Source organism: Chinchilla lanigera, unplaced genomic scaffold (genome assembly GCF_000276665.1).
Source record: "Chinchilla lanigera isolate Chin_1 unplaced genomic scaffold, ChiLan1.0 scaffold00011, whole genome shotgun sequence".
NCBI classification, from domain to species: domain Eukaryota; kingdom Metazoa; phylum Chordata; class Mammalia; order Rodentia; family Chinchillidae; genus Chinchilla; species Chinchilla lanigera.
Window position 1 is genome coordinate 35,808,223 of NW_004955412.1, and position 8,567 is coordinate 35,816,789.

Here is an 8,567-nt window from a genome sequence, read left to right on the forward strand (position 1 = left end):
TCCTATTTTCTGTAGAGTTTTTATCATGAATGCATATTGGACCTTGGCAAAGCTTTTTCTGTGTCTACTAGGATGATCATGTGGTTTTTGTCTTTGGCTCCATTGATATGGTGTATAACGTTTATCGATTTGCGAATATTGAACCAACCCTACATTCCTGGAATGAATCCAACTTGGTCGTGATGTATGATTTTCTTGGTAATTTGCTGCATTCTATTTGATAGTATCTTACTGAGTATCTTTGCATCTATGTTCATTAAGGAGATTGGTCTGTAGTTCTCTTCCTTGCTTGGGTCTCTCTCTGGTTTTGATATCAGCATGATGTTTGCCTCCAGAAATGAGTTAGGGAGAATTGCTTCTTGTCATTTTCACTGAAGAGTTGTGGCATGTTGGTAATAAGTCTTCTGTGAATTTCTTGTAAAATTCTGCTTTGAATCCATCAGGGCCTGGGTTTTCTTTGTCGGTAGGTTTTTAGTCATGTTTTCAATATCCTTAATTGATATTGGGTTATTCAGGAATTTTATATCGTCTTGACTCAACCTTGATAATTCATATGTATCCAGGAATCTGTCCATTTCTTCTAAGTTTTCTATCCTGTGGGAGTAAAGATTTTCAAAGTAGGTATTAATGATCGTCTGAATTTCTGTGGACTCTGTAGTAATTTCATTCTTTTCATTCCTTATTGTATGAATCTGACTTCTTTCCTTCTTTTTCTAGGTAAGGTTGGCTAGGGTTTTATCAATTTTATGTATTCTTTCAAAGAAGCAACTCTTTGATTCATTTATTTTTTGGAGGGTTTTCTTCATCTCAAATGCATTAATTTCTTCCCTAATCTTTATAATCTTCTCCCTTCTTTGGGCTTTGGTCTTGACTTGTTCTTCTTTTTCTAAAAGTTTAAGATGTAACATTAGGCTTCTTATTTGATCTCTTTCTGTTTTCCTTGCATATGAATTCACCCCTGTAAAATTCCCTCTAAGGACTGCTTTCATTGCATTCCATTATACCATTAAGTTGTAGTTATATTTTCATTTACTTGTAGTTATTTTTTAATTTCCTCTTTAATTTCTTCTGTGACCCATTGGTTGTTCAGGAGGTTGTTGTTTAATTTCCAAGTGTTTATGGAGTTTTTGGAGTTCCTTTGGTCACTAATTTCCAATTTCATTGCACTGTGTTCAGATAAAATGAATGGGTAATTTCACTTGTTTTGAATTTTGGTAGGTATGCTCTATGGGCTAGGGTGTGGTCTATGCTAGAGAAAGTCCCATATGCAGCTGAGAGAAATGTATATCCTGATGCTGTGTGATGGAACATTTGGTATACATCTACTAAGTCCATTTGGTCTCAGCTTTCTTTCAGATGTTATTTCCTTGTGATTTTTTTGTCCAGTTGACCTATCTCTCTGTGTCAATGGGGTGTTGAGGTCCCCTGTTACAATAGTGTTATTAATTATATGAGTTTTCATACCTGTTAAAATTTGTCTTATATAATTTGGAGCTCCAATATTTGGTGCATAAAAGTTTATGATTATTATCTCATCCTCTTGCAATTTTCCCCTGACAAATATGTAGTGATCTTCTTTATCTCTTTTGATTGTTGTCAGTTTGATATTTACATTGTGTGCAAACAGAATAGCTACACCTGCTTTTTTCTGGGTTCCTGTTGCATGGAGGATTGTTTTCCATCCTTGACTTTTAGTCTATGGATTTCCTTTTTTAGTGAAATGTGTTTCCTGTATACAGCATATTGTTGGATTTTGTTTTTTAATCCACTCTCCCAATCTGTTTCTTTTGACTGGAGAATTGAGGCCATTTTCATTTATAGTTATGACTGATGTATATTGATTTATCATTTTCATGTTATTTACTTGGATTGGTGTCCTACTTTTCCTACCTGTTTACTTGCTTGCTGTTCTTGACCTTTCATTTCTACTGTTCCTGAAATTGCAGTCAGATTTTTCTCTGTCTAGAATGTCTTTTAGTCCTCTTTGTTATGCTGGCTTGGCACTCATGAAGTTCTTCAATTGTTCTTTGTTGTGAAAATATTTTATTTCTCTGTTGAATTTGAGGGATAGTTTCGCAGGGTATATCAGTCTTGGTTGGAAGCTGTTCTGTCTGTAGACCTGTAATACTTTGCTCCAAGCTTTCCTTGATTGGATGGTTTGTGCTGAGAAGTCTCCCTTGATTCTGATGGGTTTTCCTTGATAGGTAATCTGTTTCTTTTCTGTAGCAGCTTTTAATATTTTGTTCTTTTGCTGGAGATCTGGGAACTTGACTATTATATGTCCGGGTGTAGTTTTATTTTGGTACTGGTTGGTTGGAGTGATATATGCCTCATTTACCTGTATATCAGGTTCTGTTTCCATCCTTGGGAAATTTTCTGCTATTATTTCTGCAAATATTCTTTTTATGTCAGTTGTGTTGCCTCCTGCTGTTTCTTTGACTCCTATATGTTGTACATTATTCCTCTTTGCCTCATCTTGTGGTTGTTGAATTGGCTTTTCTGGATCCTTGTTGATTTTACAAGATCCTTTCTTTCATGGTTTCTAGCTGCCATGCTGTCTTCAAAGTCTGAGATTTTATCTTCAGCTTCATTCAGGTGGCTTTTGCTGCTTTCAATGGAAGCTTTGTTTTCCTGGAAGTCTCTTTGAATGTGCTTCATGTGTTCTAAGTTCTTTCTATATTTTTCATTTAACACATCTGTCCATTGCCTTTGTTCTTCTATTTTCTTATATGTTTCTTCTTCAGTCTTTTTGAGTAGTTTCTTCATTATTATTGTCATTTTATCTTTTGCCTGAGAGATTATTTCTGATATTATCTTTTCTCTGGCCTTATGGAGTTCTTTCTTTACTTCCATTGCAATCATTTCAGCTATTTCAGGCATATGTTTAACAAGTTCTAATTTAAAGTCTCTTGGTCTTGTTCTGAGTGGGGTGGAGTTTTGGGATTGTGTTTTAGTCCTTCATTTTGTCATGTTTGCTACTGGATGCAGAAAGCTTAGTTTCCCTCTTCAGTGACTGCGCAGCAAAGGCCACTAGTGTCCCTACATTTCCTGTTGGTCACTTTTGCCCCTCAGTGACCCCTAAGAAGCATTACTTAGTCTCAGCTTTTCTCACAGTTGTTGATTTTTATCTAGTTATCCCCAGTCTCAAATGTGGGCATTGGTGTCAGCTGATGGCCAAGCATCTGATCCAGTTTCCCCTTGCAGTTTAGGGGGCATCCACAACCCAGTTTCAGGTTGCACTGGTGTGACAATCCCTGTCCCCCTGGTGTGACAATCCTGGACCTATGTTCCCACAGTTCAGGGTACAGGCAAAACCCAGACACAAACTGCAGGGTCAATTGTTTGGGAACCACCTGATTCTGTGTCTCCAGTCAGTTCAAGACACATACAGGAACCAGATGCAAGCTGGATGGGCAGCAGTCACAGACTGCCCATGCCTTCAACCCTGTAGAGATCCAAGTGAAAGTACAGCATGGACTCCAACCACTGGACCAGCAGCTCTTGGACCACTCTCTCACTCGTCGCAGGAAACACACAGAGTGAGCCCACATGCACCGCTCCCTGCTAGAACAGTCCCTGGGGCTTCTGAGTGAGGACCTCCTGTCTGTCACAGGTGCCCAGAAGGCAGAAACTTAGTCTGTAATGGTGGCAGGCTCCTGAGTCACCAGCTCTGCCCTCAGGAAGTAGATGGGAAATACCTGACTCTTTCCACGAGTTTCAGCTGGGAACAGTGGTGGTGAAAGTACAGCACAGACTTGAGCTGCAGGACCAGCAGCTCCCAGAGCACTCGCTCACTCAGCACAGGGCATGCACAGAGAGGTGCCACAAGCACCCCCCCAGGCAGAGAAGTCCCTGGGGCTTCTGAGTGAGGACCTCTTTTCTGCCATGGGTGCCCAGAGGGCAGAGACTCAGTCTGTAATGGTGGCGGAGTCTTGGGTTGCCCACTCTGCCCCCAGGAAGAAGATGGGGAATACCTGGCTCTCTCCACGAGTTTCAGCTGGGAACCGTGGTGGTGGAAGTAAAGCACAGACTCAAACCATGGGACCAGCAAAGGAGTTTTCTAAAAGTAGCCACTTGGTACTTCATTGTGTGGTTTTACCATATTAAATATAGTAGAAGTTTAAGTGAGGTGCTCAGAAGAAATTCAGTTTGGATTAACACAGCTAGAGCAAAGGATTTGTATTTAGCATCTATATTAATCAGTTGGTATGGTTTTCCTGGACTGTTTTGTTTAAAAATATCTGACTCAACAACCAAGAGAGAGTGATGGCAGCGGTCATTTAGGGTGGCTGCCAGTAGCATCTGCAGTAGGGAGCATAGGCTAGAAGTGCGATGTGTTTACCATCTCTGATTTGGACCTAAAGGACTGAGTCAGTCATATCATATAGGCAAGATATCTTCTTTAAGCTACATAATTCCATTTTTAAAGTAAAATAGGTGGAATCCATTTAGAGATGGAAAAAATAAACTTGAAATAACACCTAAATTATCTTTAAAAACAGAGAACCAGCAAGTAAAGATTTTAACCCATGCTCTGTCTTCAGTGTTCAGGCTTTTCTAAATTTTGCCTTCTCAACAGGAATGTCACTAAATTGTCATTATAGATTATGAAAGCCACTCTGCATTAGCAGACATGGACAATGTGCAGACATGTGAGTATTATTTTCTCTGAAAAAATGAAACTCATTTTCTATCCTCACTTTCCATGGACAGTGAATTTTATTTTTCACTTAAGTACCACTTTTTGGCTTATTCCAGCCAGTGAATGCTTTTCCTACCTCTTACAATAAATGGATGGCTGTTAGTTATGCTTGCAGGTAAGAAAAACATGAAGATGAAGAGAAAGGACATAGGTATAAGGAATAAGAGAAACAGAAATCACATTATGAGCTTAGAGGTGTATTTCAAGGTTTTCAGCTTTTAGCATGGAATTTAAAAAATCCACAATTCATTACTCAACTTAGGTTTTTCATCTGGTAAATGGAACTGAATCATTTGGGTGTCTTGCTTCAGGAATGCAACATCTTTCTCTCTCTAGACGTCTGCATGTGTTCTTTTTGGGGAAAGCAGAACTTTCTCTGAGGCTCTGTGCAGGTCTGGATCCTCTCATTCTCTCCTCTCAAGGGAAATGTTATCTCATCCTCAGTCTTCTGTGAAAAGGGCTCTTCCTTTCCCATGTCCAAGCTATTTCACTGACCATTTGATTTCCACTCTCACAGCAGCTAACATAATCAATCATAATCTGTTTAGTTATTTGTACACCTATTCATTGTATATTTCCTGCAGTAGAATGTAAGCTCAGTGAATTCAAAGCCCTGTCTACATTATTTATCACTCCATTCTTAACATAATGCATTATTTACACCCTTTTAAATGGAACAGAATTGTTGAAGATATCAGGAAGCATTAAAAATATATGAATGGTTTTCTTTTATTTTTTGAGACATTTAAAAGAAATTACTCTGCCCTTTTGCTTCCACAGTAGTAGTCATATTAAGCATTTATATCATGGTTAACATGTTACATTTCATTCCCTTACAATATTTCATCTACTACACACAAAATAACTACAAAGTATGGGTAGCCTCATTTTACATATGCTAGACTAAAGTTAAGAGCATTGGACAGCTTCCTCAGGGGATAGCTAAAAATAGGCTTGCAGCTAGACAGAGCAGACACTGGGACAAAAGACCTGCTCCTTGAACTCTGAATGAGTGCTTGAGTTCCTGCATCAGTAGTGTGGAATAAGAACATCCACAAGCGTGATGTTGAAGTAGAGTCTCCAGAAAGGGCCTAGCCAGAAATAACCCTCAGTAGGGATAAGAGGCAAAATGCAGAGAGGAACATCTATACAGTAGACAATATAGAATAAAATAAAAAATAACTCAGGAGAAGATTTCTAAATCCAAGGAGACAGAATAGACATTAAACTCCTGCATAATTCCCACCAAGTAAAACCATAACTCCTGTAATTTGTATAAAACAAATGTAAGAAAACTTTGGAAATCTGATGAACAAAGATGAAGCATTTTGATGACTTGGAGTTTTCTTTTTGTCCCACATACAACAGATTTGGAGCTGAAAAACCTGGCAAACTCAAGTGACCAAAGAATTTGGATGAAAAGTACAGCCCTTATTCTGTAGCCAATGAGCCAAAAGAGGGGACAAATAGACAGATCAGTAACTTTTAAAAAATAGCCATCATACTGAAGCCAAACATCACAAAGAAACACAACCACAACAAAAATTTTGGCTCCATCACATTCAGGCCAGGAAATATTAAATAAGAGTGAGTATCTCCTGACACATTATCCAGCTTCTGATAAAAAGCATTCTTCATACCAAGAACCAAGAATATCTCAAACTAAATGAAAAAAAAAAAAAAAAACAACCAAAGTCTGACCCCTGGGAAAGACAAAGACATGCCTGTAGCCGCCTGGGAGAGGTTGGACTCAGTGCTCTACCTCCTGCTGCTATCACAGGGCAAGCTTGACCCCCAGGAAAGGCAGGGACAGCCCTTGAGTTGCCTGGGAGAGGCCAGACTTGGCACTCCACCTCCTGCAACAATTGTGGGGGAAGTCTGTCCCCTAGGAAAGCCAGGGTCATACAGTGAGCTACCTGGGTGAGGGTAGACTTGGCACTCTACTGGTCACCATCATAAAATGAGTCTGACCTCTGGAAAACCCAGGAATGCTTGGTGAGCTGCCCAGGAGGATCCAGGATACATGCTGCACCTCCCATCAACATTGCAGGACTTTTGGTGAGCTGCTAGGGATGGGTGAGGCTCAGTGGTCCACCACCTGCATTGACAATGAGAAGACAAACGAGTAAAATGCAAATTCAGACCTCCTTCACCCCCAGAACAAGCCCAGAAGACATCAACATAGGGGAGAACTTGAAAGTTACACACCTGAAATCTCTGAAATGACAGTGACTGAAATAAAAAAGAAAAACCAACTCCATCAGGATATAGAAGAAATCAGATCAGAAATAATCTCCCAGGTAAAAACATAAATGACAACCATAATGAAAGAATTACTGAGTGTATCAAAGAAGACACAAATTTAAAAAAATAGAGGACCACAGAAAAATGATGGAAATCTGAGTGAATGATATAAGAAAGAATTAGAATGCATGTAACAGATTTAAAGAAACATCAAGGATATTAAAAATTAAGTTGAAAGCTGGAAAAACCATTTAAAAGCTGCCAAAGATGGACTTTCAGACCATATTGCAGTTAGTAATCATGAAAGATCTCTTAAAAATAACAAAGATCCTAGAAATAACAACTGAACAGCAGCAAGATGAGGCAAAGAAATGCAATATAAGAAGTGATAGGTGTCATTGAAAAAGCAGGAGGCAGCATGAATGACATAAAATATTTGCAGAAGTAATAGAAAAAAATTTCCCCAAAATAGAAATAGTATCTGACATACACTTAAATGAGGCATATAGAACTTCCATATAGAACTGGCATTGAACAAAATAAATCTACACCCAGACATATAATAATCAAGATCCCAAAAAATTCAGCAAAAGAAGAGAATATGAAAAGCTATTAGAGAAAAGAAACAAATCACATATGAAGGAAAACCCCTGAGAATCATGGCTGATTTCTTCATACAGACCATTAAGTAAAAAAGAGCTTGGAGTTAAGTATTTCAGGTTCTCAAAGAGAATAACTTCCAACCCAGACTGATGTAACCTGCAAAACTATCTCTCAAAATTAATGGAGAAATAAAGTATTTCTACGAGAAAGAACAACAGAAGAAATGCATGAGCACCAAACCAAATCTATAAAGACCACTGGAAGATATTCTAGAAAGAGATAGAAATGATTACAATTCCAAGAACAATAGAAAAGAAACACCAAGCAGTGTGAACAATTAAACAGATGGGAAAAATATGGAACCAACAGTGGGAAAATAACATGACAAAGATAAGCCAATACATATCAGTAATAAACATTAATGAAAATAACCTCAATTCTGTGCAGTCAAAAGAAACAGACTGGCAGAGTTTATCAAGAAACAAAATATAACAATATGCTGTATATAAGAAACACACTTAACTCAAAAGAAATTCATAGACTTAAAGTCAAATGATTGATAAAAATACACCTTGTGATAGGAACCCAGAAAAAAACAGGAGTAGCTATTCTGTGCAGAAGGTGAACTTCAAACCAAGAATGATCAAAAGAAATAAAGAGGGTCACTACATTCTTGTTAGGAGAAAATTGCAAGAGGAAGAGATAACATTTATATACATATATAGATAGATAGATATAGATATGTCAGGCAAAATAAGAAATATATATAAGAAACATATAAATATGTAAATATATAATATATGTAATATATGATTATATAATAATATATAATAATGTATATAATATATATAACTAATATATCTTATTTGTCTATAATTATTATACATAAGCTATATATTATTAATACATTCATATTGATATACTATTAACATATATTATTAATATATTAATAATATATTATTGACATGCCATTAAGATATTATTAATATATTATTATATTATTAATATACTGTTATAT